The sequence below is a fragment of the Coenobita brevimanus genome, chromosome 50, assembly GCF_032717465.1.
Source record: "Coenobita brevimanus isolate Jiangsu-jjx chromosome 50, ASM3271746v2, whole genome shotgun sequence".
NCBI lineage: Eukaryota > Metazoa > Arthropoda > Malacostraca > Decapoda > Coenobitidae > Coenobita > Coenobita brevimanus.
Window position 1 is genome coordinate 39,183,341 of NC_137003.1, and position 18,338 is coordinate 39,201,678.

An 18,338-nucleotide genomic window follows, 5' to 3' on the forward strand; every position below is an offset into this window, starting at 1 on the left:
TTTTCCATGACTTGTTGAGTTAGCATATTTTCTGCCGTCAATTTCATTACTTTGTATCCCTACGATTCTTTATGTGTTCCAGCATCCAATCCTTTCCAGTTTACTCCCTTGCAGTTAAAATATCCAGTCAGCACCAATGAACTGTTTCTTCAAATCAGCTTTGCTAACACATCTAGGAATTCCCTCATCATATATTCATATTCCTCTTTTTTCCACATTCTTATTTGAAGAAGCATATCCAGTTTTCTACCCTGATCTTCCTGTATTTCCACCCCTATCACCTGTGTTGTTTTTTCCAAGGTCTATCTTTCTTGCCATTATTTTTTTGTAAGTCATAACCAGCAAACCTCTACCAATTTTTTTTTTCCTTATCCATCCTCCATACTTTATATTCATTCCATCCTAGCACTTTTGTATTGATGTCACTGTTCAAATTGGTTTGGGTTAGACATATTGTGTCCAGTTTCTTCTTGTTTATATAACCACTTATCTCTGTTTTCTTGGCTACCAACCCATTCCACATTACCGTACCATACATAGTCTTGAAGTTGCATACATCATCTACTTTCCTTATTTCCTTTGTTACTTTTCTGTTTGTCTTCGCTTTCATTATCCCTCTTGCTTCCCTGTTTACCACCTCAAGATCATCATACCAATTACCCTCAGTTTTTTTTTTTTCCCCCTGTTCTCTCATCATTCTTTTTTTTAAGTATCCTCCTGCAATGACTTTAACTTCTCCCTTTTGTCCTCATGTAAATCCCGTCTAATGAAAATCTTTTTGCTTTCCTCTGTATTACTGTGTCTCCATGAAACGTCCAGAATTTCCTTGGCAACACATTCATTTTCAGTTTCACTCTTATTCATCAGGTCTTTTTGTACTGGTCTAATCTTCTCACCTCCCCAGTCTCGTGTTCTCAACCTCTGCCCTCATTATTAATTCCATTCAGCACTTGCCTAACTCTTTCCATCTCCTCTTTCATCCTCATATGTTTTATTTTCTGTTTTTTTTCCTCATGATTGCCAAATATGTTCATACAGCTACTTCATTTCATGTTCTCTCATACCACTTTCTCTTTACCATCTTAATTACTTCATCTTCTAGTCCTCTCATACTCATTTCAACTCTGTTCATATTTACCTGTTCCTGCTCTTCTGTAACTTGACCAAGGCTTATTAATTCTTTCTTTTCCTCATTCTGCCACTCCCCTCGAACTTGTTTTTCCACTTCTGTTGCTGCAGCCACAATATTTTCTTTTTCTTCACAGTCCCTCAGTTACTTCTTCAACTCATCCATTTCTTTCTTCAATTTTTCTCATTCATCATTTACAATTTAGTTGTTAAACTGGTATCATCTTTCTCAACTTTTTCTGTTTTCCTCGCCAGTAAATCCTTTTGGCCAACCCTCCAATACAGTAATTCAATTTTCATAAATAGCATCTTAAATACATGCTCAATGTTCTTTTCTCTTTTGAAACTTTAAAATCCTTCGAAATTGTCCCAAACGTGTGTGTGTGTGTGTGTGTGTGTGTGTGTGTGTGTGTGTGTGTGTGTTTACCTATTTGTAGTATACAGGAATTGAGCAATGCTCGTGTTGTCCTGTCTCCAAATCCACATTTATCAAGTCTACCTTTACACACATGAATGTTTTTCTCATGCACCACCTCTTTGTCTAAGTCGTTCCAAATATTTATGTATTTACCTAATATACCTAATTGTGATATACACAGAATGTTCTATGCTCGTGGGTTTCCGTCGCTCTTTCTCATTCATTCATTCATTGCCAGACGCCATGTATCCCAAACGGGGTGGCCAAGGGCTTAGAGTTAATTGTTTTACAGGGAGGGGCACTAATCCTCCACCAACCCCACTTGACACGTAGGGATGCCAACGGCATCTGGTGTTCCCAGGCGGTCACCCATCCAAGTACGAACCAGACCCAACGTTGCTTAACTTCGCTGATCGGACGGGAATTGGTGTACTCAACGTGGTATAGCCATTCGCTCTTTCTCAATAAGTCAAATTTAGCTTTAAACTTGTTTAAGTTTTTAGACTAGACGATCTCTTTGTCCAGGCTATTCCATAAGTCTATACTTCTGTAAGGAAAGCTATATTTCTTGATATCCTTCAAGCAGCTTGACTTTTTCAATTTCATTCCTTGTCCTCTTGTTGCTCTCTTATCCCATACAAACAGATCTTCTTTGTCAATTTTATCTTCTCCCTCCATGGTCCTGAACACTACAATCATGTCTCCCCTCTTTCTCCTTTCCTCTAAGGAAGGCAATCCAGCTTTTCCAGCCTCTCTGTATGACAGATCTGCCAGACTGGGGACCATCTTGGTTGCTGTTCTTTGTATTCTCTCAATCTTGTTTATATCTTTCTTTTTGTGTGGGGACCACACTACTGCTGCATATTCTAACCTGGGGCGGATCATGGCCACTATCAATTTTTTCATCATCTCCTCAATCCATATACTGAAATGCTACTCTTATGTTAGTCAGGAGTTTATAAGTCTCTCCAACCATCGTGTTAATGTGCTTTTCTGGTGACAAACTATCTTGGACCAGCACTCCCAAATCTTTCTGTTCTCTCATTTTCGTGATTAATTCATTACCCAACAAATAATTCAGTGATGGCCTCCTGGTACTTTTACCCATTTCCAATATTTTACATTTCTTTACATTAACCCGCGCCGTCCCGGCGACGTGAATTAACGTCCGCACATGATGTGCACTCATGTCCCGGTGACGTGAATTAACACGGCAACATTGCAAGGTCCTAATTTGCACAATTTTCAATTTTCGCGAGTGATTTCGTGAGTGATTTTTGGCACATATACACGGGACACCTTCCTCTATTCCTCTACAAGATTCCAAGCAGGGACAATGCCTTGCACCACATAACCTCTCCTCACCCCCCTTCACGCTATTGTCTCGGCAATTCACCTGTTACCAGTGACCTGGCCAATAAAGACATTCAGGGCCAGAGTGATTCCCCAATCGATGACAATGTGGAGGACAAAGTTTACATAGCATTAGAGGAAGAAACAGTCAGAACTGATGATCAGGTAATGTGGGAAAAAAAAGGTCATGAATGGTGATGAGTTAGTGAGTGAAAAAATGCTTATAATGCCTATATTACTGTTTGAAAACCAATATACTCTTGTACTACATATAAATTCGTACCAAGTAAATAAATAAATACTGTTTATGAGTGGATAAAATAGTTACCCTCCCATAGAACTCGTTTTCTTTGGTGCCAGCCTGTTAGAAAACCCAGTCAGGTAAAGAAGTACTCGTACTAAATCGAGTATTTTAAACCTCAGGTGAGCGATTTCTCTATGAATTTTCGATGTTTCTCACCAAAAGCAGGTGTTTGAGCCAAAAAAAAAAAAAAAAAAAAAAAAAAAAAAAAAGGTCCAAAAATGTCGGGACTGGGGAGTACCACTGCCCAGAAAACATCGGGATGGGGCGGGTTAAATTTAATTTCCCACGTCCGGCTCCAATCGTGTATCCTATCCAAATCCTCCTGCAGCATTTTACAAACCTCCTCAACCTCTGCCTTCCTCAAGATCTTTACATCATCAGCAAACAGACTTGCATAACTGTTTCCTCCATCTACCAAATCATTTACGTAAATCAGGAACATTACTGGCGCCAACACCGAGCCTAGAGGGACTCCACTTGTTACTTTCCTCCATCCAGATATCCTATCCTTTATGACTGTCCTCATTTGTCTGTCTCTCAAAAAGTCTCTCATCCATTCCAGAAGTTTCCCCTTCAGTCCTCCTATATATTCTAGTTTCCACATTAGTCTCTCATGAGGTACCTTGTCAAAGGCCTTCTCTAAGTCTAAGTACACACAATCCACCCAACCATCTCTCTCCTGAACCACGTCAATCGCTCTAGAGTAAAAGCTCAACAAGTTAGGAACACATGACCTTCCACTTCTGAATCCAAACTGACATTCAGCCAAAATATTCATCTCTTCTAGATATTTTATCCATCTGTCTTTCAGGATTCTCTCGCACAATTTTGCGACCATGCTGGTTAGAGACACTGGTCTATAATTCAGGGGTTCTTCCCTGTTTCCTCCCTTGTAAATTGTTACCACATTTGCCCTCTTCCATTCTTGTGGCACTTTCCCCTCTTCCAGAGAACACACAATTAAACTGTGAATTATATCCGCCAGTTGTTCGCTGCATTCCTTCAGTATCCAATTAGAAATTTCATCAGATCCTGGGGCTTTCCTTACATCTTGAGTTTCCAGTAATTTGTACACTTCCTGTACCTCCACTTTTATATCTTTTATCACCAGTACATTTCTAATCACTCCCTCCCCTTCCACAAACTCGTTTTCATTAGTGAAAACCGATTGGAAACATTTGTTCATTATTTCAGCTTGCATTGCTGCATCTTTATAGACCTCTCCTTTTACTTTCAGTTTGGTGATTCCTTCCTATTGTTTCAGTTTGCCATTAACAAATCTGTAAAACAGTTTGGGTTCATCCTTGCATTTGTCTATTATACCTTTTTCAAAATTCCTTTCTTCTTCTTTACGTATACTTGTGTATTCATTTCTAATTCTTATATATTCTTCCTTTGTTCTGTTGTTACCTCTCTTTCTCCAATTGTTCCACGCCTTATCTCTCTCTGTTTTTGCTATCATACTCCTTCTATTAAACCACTCCTTTTTCCTGTTTTCTTTCCTTCTTACTCTTGGTACAAATTTTTCCACTCCCAAATTATAGAGCTAGAAAGATATCCCACTTTCTCTGTATCTCTCTTGTTTCTCTGAATTTTCTCCAATCCGCATTTTCAAAAAAGTTTCTCAATCCTGTAAAATTTGCTTTCCCAAAGTTGTATCTTCCCTGTCTATGAAGCTCGTCTCTTGGCTCGACGTTCCCTGTTATCATCTGGAACTCAGTGACCACGTGATCACTTTTTCCTAAAGGACAGAGATATTTCAATGATTCTATTACATCGGGTTCTTTGGTAAACAGTAAATCTAATCTTGCTGGTGTGTCCTCACCTCGAAACCGTGTCTCTTCTTTGACCCATTGCGTCATCACATTATTCATTATTATATTTAATAACATAGTGCCCCATGAATCCTCGCCGCCTCCCGAGTACCATTCCTCCCAGTTCACCTCTTTACAGTTAAAGTCACCCACCAATATTATATTATTGCTTTTTTCCATTATTTTTTGTAAATAGCCAGCCATATCCGACAGCATCTCCTGGTATTCATCATTCTTCCATGCTCCCATGTGTGTCTGTGTATTTACCTATTTGTACCTATTTGTAGTATACAGGAATTGAACGATGCTCATGTTTTCCTGTCTCCATATCCACATTTATCTAGTTTACTTTTACACACATGAATGTTTTTTCTCCTGCACCATCTTTTCGTCTAAGTCGTTCCAAATACAGTGGGCTCGCACAGTGCGTGTCACCGCAGTGCACGATTCGCCTTGTGCACGAGTGACCAAAAATCATAACCAAAAACCCATAATGCGCGAGTTTACCGCACAGAACGCGAGGGAGAAGCAAGGAGTGGCTCAAAAATGCCATTTTCTACTAGTGCGCGACCACCCTTCACAGAGCAAGTCACGTGTCGTCATGTTGATGCGCAGAAATTTCCGGTCATTCTACTGTTGAGGATGAAAAGGATGCAATGTCAGAAGTGTCAGCATTGGACTTTGAAGGGTTTATGGCCGAAGTGAGTGACTTTGATGCTCCTGGGGAAGGTGCTCAAGAGGAGTCTGTGGAGGGAAGTGTTGGTGCGGTGGGGAGTGCGGCGCTGTAAGTGTTGCCGCGCCTCGGAACCCCTGTTATATAAGGTCCTCAGGCCTGTTGTCTACTGTTGTTAAGGTGACGACCCATATTTTTGTTATTGTAGCTATAGCTTTAGTACAGGTAACTCGCACGGAACACGTGGGTTTCGTTCCTACCGTGCCGTGTCAGGTGCGAAATCGCGTATATTTAAACTACTCCGTATTTTGCTCCCTAGACCCCCCAAATGTGTTGTTTTGCTGTTATCTGTCACTGGTAATCACTAGAAAGCACTTTAAGTGGTTAGAAGGTTTATTTAATGTTATAACTCACAAATACAGTACTCCAGAGCAAAACTTCAACACACAAATATTGTACGTAAACACAAGGAAACATTCCGACTTCGATCATAGGTAATCATATAAATCAGGTTAACTGGTACCAGTGCTTTAACTTACAAGTACATACCAGAACAGTACATATTTAACTTAGAAGTGCAGTACTGTGATATCGAATGATTTCAGTACATAATCTGTTAGGAATGGCTGGAAAAAAAAAAAAAATGTTACGAATACATTTTCACCTTTTTGATATATGTTTATGGTAGTTTCGAGTTATTTTTTACGTTATCGTTGTGCCCATGCTTGGAAAAGGGAGCGAAAGAGTTGAATTTTCAGTCCTAAATGAGAAAACTGCACGTCCTCCAAGGCTAGACTCTGCCACGGGAGAATAAAGTGAAGGGTCAGTCCAATTAGCAATAAGGAAGTTGTGTCACAACTTCCAGCTCCCACACCACGAGAATGGCTAAAAATAGAATCGTAATGCAGTTTCAGAACTAACAATAAGTCTAATTATTACGAATACAGATACAAAGCAGAAATAAATACGTTTACAGACGGGGAAAACGTACTTCTTCCGTCATAACATGTTCATCTTTCTCTGTCATTTTACGTTCATCTTTATCATTTTACCTTGTTATTTTCGCAATATATATTGCTGTCTCGTAAACAGGGTGGTTGTTTGTGTTTTGCAAGGGAGGAAAAAGATTGTATTTTTTGTCTGGGTCGAGATAATGGGTGTACCTATGCGTGGTTAGGCATGGCCACGAGCGAAAAAATCGTACATCCACTCATCACGATAGCAGGTGGTGAACTGACAGATGATACATGAGAGGGTGAAGTCAAGGTCAGTCTCATGTCCCAGATTTTCGTTCACTTCCCGAAAGTTTATTCACAGTTTTCTACAAGTTGCATTGCATCAAATGATCCAAACCATTACAGCAAACCTGAGCAAATAGGTAAAGATACCAAGACAAAAATGTATTTTTCTTTTATTATCAGTCTTTAACGAACAAACAAAAAAGGCATTATTCCGACGCCGATCATGGGTAATCATATAACTCAGGTTAACTGGTTACAAGGCTTTATTTAATGCTTTAATTGCTTACAAGTACATACCAGAACAGTAAATATTTAACTTACAAATACAGTACTGTAGAAAAGCAGTACAGTAAGAGTTTAACGAACAAACAAAAAAGGCAATATTCCGACGCCGATCATGGGTAATCATATAATTCGGGTTAACTGGTTACAAGGCTTTATTTAATGATTTAACTTTATTTAAGTGCTTACAAGTACAGTACATACGAGAACAGTAAATATTTAACTTACAAATACTGTACAGTATTGTGGAAAAAACGAACAAATAAAAAGGCAATATTCTGACGCCTATCAGGTAAACTGGTTATAAGACTTTATTTCTTGCTTTAACGTTATTTAATAGTACTTTAAGTTGCACATAAACTTACCAGAACAGTACAGTACTGTAAATATTTAACTTACAAATACTGTGCTACTGTACTCGGGAATGTCTCACTCACTGAATAATTTCCCACCTAGATCGTCACGTAATCAAAACAAACCGCGCGCTGCGGTGACGTTCGAGGATTTGATCTTTCAAAGGCCTCTCCTGCGTTAATTTATAGTTTTCATAATGGTTTTTTAATCTTACGTTGTCTTATATGTATCCCAGCCCTTACCGTGTATAATTGCGAGCGCGTTCCGTGAGATCGTGTTCCGTGCGAGTTACCTGTACAATGTCTGAAACATATGACCTTTATTATGTCTCTAAGGGCCAAAAAATGTCCAGGTATGAGGCGGTACCACCCATATGTAATTATTCCCATGAGACTATGTATTCCTAGTACGCAAATTCCCAGTGTGCAAGCTCATGCACCTCCCAATCTCTCGCTCACTATGCGAGCCCACTGTACTTATGTATTTACCCAGTATACCTAATTCAGATACACACGAAATATGCTATGCTCGTGGGTTCCCATCGCTGTTTCTCAGTAAGTCAAATTTAGCTTTAAACTCATTTAAGTTTTTAGACTGGATGATCTCTTTGTCAAGGCTATTCCATAAATCTCTACTTCTGTAAGGAAAGCTATATTTCTTGATATCCTTCAAGCAGCTTGACTTTTTCAATTTCATTCCGTGTCCTCTTGTTGCTTTCTTATCCCATAAAAACAGATCTTTTCGGTGTGTATGTATTTACCTATTTGTAGTATACAGGAATTGAGCAATGCTTATGTTGTCCTGTCTCCATATCCACATTTATCAAGTCTACCTTTACACACATGAATGTTTTTCTCATGCACCACCTCTTTGTCTAAGTCGTTCCAAATATTTAAGTATTTACCTAATATACCTAATTGTGATATACACGGAATGTGCTATGCTCATGGGTTCCCATCGCTGTTTCTCAATAAGTCAGATTTAGCTTTAAACTCGTTTAAGTTTTTAGACTGGACGATCTCTTTGTCCAGGCTATTCCATAAGTCTATACTTCTATGAGGAAAGCTATATTTCTTGATATCCTTCAAGCAGCTTGACTTTTTCAATTTCATTCCGTGTCCTCTTGTTGCTCTCTTATCCCATACAAACAGATCTTGTTTGTCAATTTTATCTACTCCCACCATGGTCCTGAACACTGCAATCATGTCTCTCCTCTTTCTCCTTTCCTCTAAGGAAGGCAAATCCAGCTTTTCCAGCCTCTCTCTGTATGACAGATCTGCCAGACTGGGGACCATCTTGGTTGCTGTTCTTTGTATTCTGTCAGTCTTGTTTATATCTTTCTTTTTGTGTGGGGACCACACTACCGCTGCATATTCTAACCTGGGGCGGATCATGGCCACTATCAATTTTTTCATCATCTCCTCATCCATATAATGAAATGCTACTCTTATGTTAGTCAAGAGTTTATAAGTCTCTCCAACTATCTTGTTAATGTGCTTTTCTGGTGACAAACTATCTTGGACCAGCACTCCCAAATCTTTCTCTTCTCTCCTTTTTGTGATTAATTCATTACCCAACAAATAATTCAGTGATGGCCTCCTGGTACTTTTACCCATTTCCAATATTTTACATTTCTTTACCTTTTAATTTCATTTCCCACGTCCAGCTCCAGTCGTGTATCTTATCCATATCCTCCTGCAGTTATTTACAATCCTCCTCAACCTCTACATTCCTCAAGATCTTTACATCATCAGCAAACAGACTTGCATAACTGTTCACTCCATCTACCGTATCATTTATGTAAATCAGGAACATTACTTGCGCCAACACCGAGCCTTGAGGGACTCCACTTGTTACTTCCCTCCATTCAGACATCCTATCCTTTATTACTGTCCTCATTTGTCTGTCTCTCAAAAAGTCTCTCATCCATTCCAGAAGTTTCCCCTTCAGTCCTCCTATATATTCTAGTTTCCACATTAGTCTCTTATGAGGTACCTTGTCAAAGGCCTTCTCTAAGTCTAAGTACACACAATCCACCCAACCATCTCTCTCCTGTACCACGTCAATTGCTCTTGAGTAAAAGCTCAACAAGTTAGAAACACATGACCTTCCACTTCTGAATCCAAACTGACATTTGGCCAAAATATTCATCTCTTCCAGATATTTTATCCATCTGTCTTTCAGGATTCTCTCACACAATTTTGCGACCATGCTGGTTAGAGACACTGGTCTATAATTCAGGGGTTCTTCCCTGTTTCCTCCCTTGTAAATTGTTACCACATTTGCCCTCTTCCATTCTTGTGGCACTTTCCCCTCTTCCAGTGAGCATACGATTAAACTGTGAATTTTATCTGCCAGTTGTTCTCTGCATTCCTTCAGTACCCAATTAGAAATTCCATGAGGTCCTGGGGCTTTCCTTACATCTTGAGTTTCCAGTAATTTATACACTTCCTGTACCTCCACTTTTATATCTTTTATCACCGGAACATTTCTAATCACTCCCTCCTCTTCCACAAGCTCCTTTTCTTTAGTGAAAGCTGACTGGAAATGTTTGTTCATTATTTCTGCTTGCATTGCCGCATCCTTATAGACCTCTCCTTCTACTTTCAGTTTGGTGATTCCTTCCTTTTGTTTCAGTTTGCCATTAACAAATCTATAAAACAGTTTGGGTTCATCCTTGCATTTGTCTATTATACCTTTTTCAAAATTCCTTTCTTCTTCTGTACGTATTCTTGTGTATTCATTTCTTGTTCTTTTATATTCTTCCTTTGTTCTGTTGTTACCTCTCTTTCTCCAATTGTTCCACGCCTTATCTCTCTCTGTTTTTGCTATCATACACCTTCTATTAAACCACTCCTTTTTCCTGTTTTCTTTCCCTCTTTCTCTTAGTACAAATTTTTCCACTCCCAAATTATAGAGGTCTAGAAAGATATCCCACTTCCCCTGTATCTCTCTTGTTTCTCTGAATTTTCTCCAATCCGCATTTTCAAAAAAGTTTCTCAATCCTGTAAAATTTGCTTTCCCAAAGTTGTATCTTCCCTGTCTATGAAGCTCGTCTCTTGGCTCAACGTTCCCTTTTAACATCTGGAACTCAGTGACCACATGAACACTTTTTCCTAAAGGACAGAGATATTTCAATGATTCTATTACATTGGGTTCTTTGGTAAACAGTAAATCTAACCTTGCTGGTGTGTCCTCACCTCGAAACCGTGTCTCTTCTTTGACCCATTGCGTCATCACATTATTCATTATTATATTTAATAACACAGTGCCCCACGAATCCTCGCCACCTCCCGAGTACCATTCCTCCCAGTTCACCTCTTTACAGTTAAAGTCACCCGCCAAAATTATATTATTGCTTCTCTCAGTTATTTTTTGTAAATAGCTAGCCATATCTGACAACATCTCATGGTATTCGTCATCCTTCCATGCTCTCGTCTTTGGGGGAACATACGCTACAGCCATATCTCTCTTAACATTCTCTCCAGTTTCTAATTTCATATTTATCACTTCAGCCCTGCCTTCTCCCATTTCCACAGTATATACATTTATGTTGTTCTTCACTGCTATCATCACTCCTCCTCCCGTTTTTTCTTTTCTGTCTTTTCTCCACAGTTTGTATTTACCATCTCCCAAATGAACATCAATATCTTCTCTTAACCCCTTAACCGCGGGGCGTCACTTTCGTGACGCTTGGGAGCAAGGGATCATACCGCGGGGCGTCGCTTTTGTGATTCTGTGTTATTTTGAATTCACCCGGGCTTCCAAGTGGGGGCTTGTATCATCTATCAGTACTGCCAATGTCCAACACTAGTCAGCACTCCTAATCTCATCTGTACTCCCATCCATTGTTGACAATTTAGCCATTTCTCCCCGTTCTTGACTCCCCTCCCAACCCCCCCTCCATTACCCTATCCTCTCGCCTGCCCGGCCGTGCTACGCTAAGTAAATCTTCCCTGGAATTTTTCACTGATTTCATCCATTGAAATAAGCCCTATGTCCTATTCTTATACCAAATAATATATACAAGAAAGAAATAAGGTAAGTGAGAGTGCCAAACACCTGGAATTGGCTAATTATCACCTGACAACACCTCACGTGCACTCGTTCGCTAATTTTCGCTGGTTTTTTCCCCTTGAAATATGCCCTGTAATCTATTTTCGAAATAAATATACATGTAAGGAGGGAAGGGAGAAGCCTAAGTGATATTTACATTCACCTGGAACTACCAAATTTATAATGTATTGTCTAGATTTCCTGCCAATCATATCAGTGCTAGACTTAGCTGTTTCAAGAAGTAATATTGGTAACCCTGAATAACCCCTTAGCAGGCCTGCACGCTAGCCCTCCGTTATCAGGTTACTCTCAACTTCCGAAGTGAGAGTACGTATGTTTCTTCTTGCTGACTTCAAGGCCTTTTTTCACCCCCATGCAAATGGCCCTGTGACCTTTACCCCCTACTAAACCTCGTGTGGAAAGAGGTAAAGGGCTGACAATTGATAAAAGAGTGACTACGATCTTTCTATTGAGTAAAACAGTGCAAGTGGAATTGTAAATAATGTGTAAATAATGTGTAAACAGCAAGTGAAAGTAATGAATGTAGATATACGTGAACAATGGAAAACAGTTTTATAAGTTATTTCAAGTGACAGTGCACAACACAGTGTAAATAAAATAGAAATGTAAATAACGTAAATAAAATAGAGAACGTAAATAGAAATGTAAATGAGTAGTATTATAAGAATACGAATATATACCCTAGGAGTAATGAAAGTGAAAGTTTCACTCTAGCATGTCTGAATGCTATGAGTTATGAGAGTGAAGATGAAAGTGACATTCACTCTCAATGCCAGTATACAGGACGAGAAAGTGAATGCTACGTATTTTACTGAAAGAAATTGAATCCCTACAGTGACAATAAACTAATACTACTGAAGGAAACTTATGAATAAAGACTGTAGATATATATAAGTGTTATATAGTAATAGAAATATAAAGTGTGAGGGGTTTTATGAATAATAAATGACAGACTACTAAGAGCGAACTAGTGCCATTGCGACGATCAGACGCGCTCGTAATTTCCATTGCTTTCACAGTGTTTTTTTTTTTTAGTATGGATCCCAAACTACTTGAAAATTGTAGAATAGTGTTTATAGTGTTTGTATCTGGCTATGGTAATCATATTACGGGTTGTCGGGAAGTGTAAAGTGGAGACTTTGTTACCCTACTTCAGAGGTCTCCACAAGTCCTACTGTAACTGACGAAGGCTCAACAATCATTCCAGGAGAAAGCTGAAGGTATGTGCCATAAGCATATATAATTTTATTATTCTAGGACTAATAACTGATTTTTGGCAAATATTTTTTGAGAGTCTGTCGGAGCCCAGATAACCCCGCGGCACACGCAAGTCATTGTTAAACAAGCCCGCGGTGTAGGGGTTAATTTGGTCTCTACAAAGCACATGACATCAGGTTCATGTTCTCTCAAGAAATCGTTAATTTCTATCCTCTTCGATATAAAACCATCAACATTGGTATATATCACCTTCAAATTATTTTTGACGTTTTTAATACCCTCTTCTCTCCTACTCTCTGTCCGTACCACTTCCTCAACTTCTGATCTTTCACAGCCATCCCCCTTAGTTTCCTTCACTTCTGTTTCCTTAAATACCACTTCCTTACTTTCATATCCATTACTCTCCAAAAAAAAGTATTACATTCTTCCTCTGTCCTCTTATAATTTTTTTTCCTTTACTTCTTCCTTCAATGATTTTAAAACTTCTCTTTCTTCTTCATTCAAATCTTTTCTTATTATAATATTTTCCATCCCTGCCTCTCCAGGTCACTTTAATTATCTCATTTATTACACTCTCTGCTGTAAACTTGACTCTCATTGGTCTGGTTTCCCCTTTCTTATAAGGCCCTATCCTCCTTACTTCCTCAGTTTCTTTTACCCACTTGTCTCCTTCGGGGTCAATCTTGCCTAATATTCCTCTTACCAGGTTCGTGTCTCTGTCGAGTCTTACGAACCTCACCTTTTCTTCCTCTTCCCTGTTTCCAAATATTACCACACATCTGTTCCTTTCTACAGTTTCTCTAACTATTTTCTCTTTTTTCTTCAGTATTTTCACTACATTTTCTTCCAATTTTTTCTTGTTCATTTCCCTTTCTTCCTGGATGATTTCTCTTAAGCTGACCACTTCTTTCTGTTCTTCTTCTACGTGTGCCCACTTTGCCTTATGTTCTTCTAATACACTACTCACCTTCTCCGTTTTATTAGTACAGTAATCACTCTAATATCCGGACGCCCAATAACCGAACATCCCCACTAACCGAACCTTATCGTCCTGGGATCAAACATTCCCAAAATGGTCCGAAAATCCAAAAAAATTGGAAAAAAAACCGATTTTTTGCCGTCCGTAATTTGAACTTGCCGCGCGCGCCGCGTGAGAGCATTGTTTTGGTTCGTCATTCCTCCGACGTCCGATAGAGCGCCGCTGCATCATCCCCACTTCCCGCCTGTCTCTCACCGCGACTGGACCTGCGCTGTTCGTCATGGCTGCCCACGTGCTCGCTTTTGTGGTGGTGCCGTACTTGCTGCAAGGCCTCCTGCTGCTCTCTGCCCTACTCTTAGTGTGTGTGATGATGGCCCCGCTCCTGAGAAAAGGAAGAGAGTGGTGTTGACTCTGGAGAAGAAACGGGAGATATTGGAGAAGGTTGATGCGGGTTGGTCTTCCTCTCGCATTCTCCGCGAGTTCAACCTGGCCCGGTCGACTTTGTTTGATATCAAGCGTTCCCGAGACAAGCTCATGCAGTACACGGCTGACTTCTCGTCGAGAAGCAAACGCAACGTGGAGAGGAAGGTTATGTTTACTCCCAAGTATGCAGAGATCGACCGCTCCACGTTGATTTGCATCGACAGCAACGTGCAGCTGGTGTGATGGTACGTGGAACGGAGCTGAAGGCTGCTGCTGAGAAGTTTGCAAGGCTTCACGACGCCCTAGACTTCAAGGCATCCGAGGGTTGGCTCTTCGCGTTCAAGTTGCGACATGGCCTTACTAACCGTAAAGCACATGGCGAAGCATTGACGCTAACGAGGATGGAGTGGACGGAGTTTCTGCACAAGGTGAAAGGCTTGATCGACAGGGAGGGCCTCACTCTCGGTCAAGTCTATAACGCTGACGAAACTGGCCTATTCTATCGCTCAGTGCCAACGAACACTCTCGCCGATGAGACGGAGAAGCGTGTACCTGGCCGCAAGCTTTCTAAGGAACGGATATCTGCTTTGTGTTGTGCCAATGCTAACGGCATGCACCGGCTTAAGCCCGTTATTGTTGGCCGTGCAAAGCAGCCTCGGTGCCTTCGTGGGGTGATGGATGTCCTTCCTGTCGTATGGTACCATTCTTTGAAAGCATGGTTCACAGCTGTGATTTTCAAAGACTGGTTTCACCATCACTTCGTCAAGGAGGTCATACATTACCAGACGAAGACACTGGGAATTCCTCGCGACCAGGTAAAGGCTCTCCTTCTCCTCGACAATGCACCTGCCCACCCGTGCGACAAGGACTTGGTTGCTGAGAATGGCCGTATTAGGGTGCATGTTTCTGCCACCTAATACGACTGCTCTCATTCAACCAATGGACCAAGGAGTGATCGTGGCAACAAAGCGCCTGTACCGTCGGAAGTTCCTGGACGAGGTGATGGTGGTTCTCGAGGACGCAGGACGAGCGCAGGGAAGGACGTGACACTCGAGGCAAGCGGACTTTTGGAAAACCTTCGCCGCTACAACATCAAGTCTGCGCTGTACAACTGGGCTAGTGCATGGAAGGAAGTCCCTGTGAAAACTCTTGAAATGGTTGGTCTCGTCTGCTTCTCGGAACAGATGTGAGTACGATTTCCTAGGGTTTGACGTGGATGACTTCCATGCACGCTACGTACGCATGCACGGCGACGATGTTGATGTGGACGATGTTCGTGAGTGGTTGGATTCGACGACGGGCGATCCTGGGTATCAGACGTTGTCTGATATCGAGATCGCGTCTTCGGTTGCTGGTGTCAGTCCCGAACTTGAAGATTCCGACGAACGAAGGCGATGATGATGCAGACTCCGCCCAGCAGGACACTACTCCAGCCATCCCCAAGCTGAGCGCACTCCGGGAACATCTAGAGTTCGTCCTAGACTACCTGGAACACCCGGACTGCGACAGGGAGATGGGGCCCTTGGGACTCGTGGAGGAAGTGCGTGCTTTCCGGCAGCGCATCATCAATCGCCAGAATCGTCGGTCCTTGCGTCAGTCAACGATTGACAGTTTTTTCAGGCCCGTGACCCCCGCTGTGCCAAGCCCTGGTTCCACTCCGTTGCCTCCCCAAGACAGGCCCTCATGCTCCGAGCCACAGCCCAGCACATCAGCTACAGTGGAGTCACCGCTCGACGTGAGTTTGCGGCTGTCTTCAGAGTCTTCTGTAGTCGGTACGCCATCACCACTGACGCCTGCCAGTGATACTCTCGGGCTCTGACAGTGAATAAACAGCAAGAACTTCTCCACTAGACCACACGGGAATTTTGAGTGTTGTGCAGTGAAAAAAACGGTGTGTTGTGTTAAGGTTTTCAAGTTGGGAGAAAAGACTAAGTAGAAAAGAAATTTAACGTAACTAACCTTCTTTGTTTTGGCTTTGGAAACTTAAAAAAACTTGGGAAAAGTTAATGTGCAACACTTAAATTTAATGGAACATTATTTGGACTAAAGTGAACACTGTGAAAAGAACGGACTTCTGTGTGTTAGTGACTAAGTTCAGTGCAAGACTTCAGGAAGAGTGTAGTGCAAGTGCTTCAGGAAATCAAGTTCTTACTGTCAGAGTCCGAGAGGAGGCGGGTATTCATCGAGGTGGCCAGGGACTTGCTGTAAGTAGCCAAAATGTTTCATGTTGTACTATTTTCCATACTATATTTACCAGAATGTTTCATATTGTATTTTTTCCCATACTATACTTACCAGAAAGTGTCATACTGTACTTCTTTCCATACTAAACTTACCTCATGCATGTGCAGTAGGAATGGGTTTTTCAGAGTTCGGTTAGGTTCGGTTAGGTTAGGTTCGGTTAGAGTCCATAAGTACCAGAATGTTTATTAATGTATGAACATACTTCTAAACCCACATTTTATGTGTCTATTGCATTTATTTCAGTCATTTATGTGCCTTATTGGTGTGATTTGGGTGTTAAATAGGTGCTATGCATGTCCGGAGGGAGTTGTATAGGTGTTTCTCTGTGTTAGGGTCCGTAAGTACAAGTCCATAAGCTGGGGCCCAATATCCGGACAAAACCAATATCCGAACCTACCGATGGCTCTATTGATCCGGATATTGGAGTGATTACTGTACTCTCTTCTAGTTTTGTCCTCAATTCGACATTTTCACGCTTCAAATTTCTAATCTCTTCATTCGCTGTCTCATTGGACTGGATCAGACTCTTTATGGTAGTCTGCGTATATTCAGACACATCCTTTATCACTAGATTCTCTACTTTCTTTTCAAGTTCACTAATCCTCATAATTAATGTTTTAACCAGGTCCATGACATTGGTATTTCTATCAAATCCTTGAAATTCGAGTCCCTCATTGTTTACATTTTCGGCCATGTTTGATGTTGGTTAAAGTACCAAAACAGCTGTTACCGAAAAATAATACAAACATTCATGTATACTCTAGCCAATAAACCTTTACATTTTTGGTAGTCTATTAACTTTCATTGTTTTAAATTTAAAACAAGACCTTATGAGACAGGACAGACAAAATTCCTGAAACTACTTAAGGCTAGCAGCGATGGCTGGGACGTCTGCTCTCTCTGGCTGTTCGTTCGTGTGTGTGTGTGTGTGTGTGTGTGTGTGTGTGTGTGTGTGTGTGTGTGTGTGTGTTTGTGTGTGTGTGTGTGTGTTTACCTATTTGTAGTATGCGGGAATTGAGCAATGCTCGTGTTGTCCTGTCTCCATATGCACATTTATCTAGTCTACTTTTACACACATGAATGTTTTTCGCCTGCACCACGTCTTCGCCTAAGTCGTTTCAAACACTTATGTATTTACCTAATATACCTAATCTTTATATACAGGAAATGAGCTATGCTTGTGGGATCCCATCTCTGTTTCTAAATAAGTCAAATTTAGCTTTAACCCCTTAACCGCGGGGCATCACTTTCGTGACGCTTGGGAGCAAGGGATCATACCCCCGGGCGTTACTTTTGTGATTCTGTGTTATTTTGAATTCGCCCAGTCTTTCAAGTGGTGGCTTGTATTATCTATCAGTACTGCCACTGTCCAACATTAGTCAGCACTCCTAATCTCATCTGTACTCCCATCCATTGTTGACAATTTAGCCATTTCTCCCCGTTCCTGACTCCCTTCCCTACCTCCCCTCCATTACCCTCTCCTCTCGCCTGCCTGGCCGTGCTACGCCAAATAAATCTTCTCTGGAATTTTCCACTGATTTCATCCATTGAAATAAGCCCTATGGCCTATTCTTATACCAAATAATATATACAAAAAAGAAATAAGGTAAGTGATAGTGCCATACACCTGGAATTGGCCAATTATCACCAGACAACACCTCACGTGCACTCGTTCGCTAATTTTCGCTGTGTATTTCCCCTTGAAATATGCCGTATAATCTATTCTCATAATAAAAATATATATGAGAAAGGAAGGGAGAAGCCTAAGTGATATTTGCATTCACCTGCAACTACCTAATTTATTACGTATTGTCTAGATTTCCTGCCAAT

The 18,338-nt window shown here is 40.9% G+C and overlaps 1 protein-coding gene and 1 non-coding gene across 9 annotated transcripts in view; one reads left to right on the forward strand and one right to left on the reverse strand.

Annotated features, from left to right (window-relative positions):
- The window catches only part of LOC145399810 (protein lap4-like), a 1,200,472-nt gene that overhangs the window by 996,556 nt on the left and 185,578 nt on the right, over positions 1-18,338 (forward strand). The gene's annotated exons all lie outside the window — the stretch shown is intronic.
- On the reverse strand, positions 1,883-2,001 carry LOC145399872 (5S ribosomal RNA). The gene has a single exon (XR_013897346.1). It is a non-coding gene; the product is annotated as a 5S ribosomal RNA (ribosomal RNA).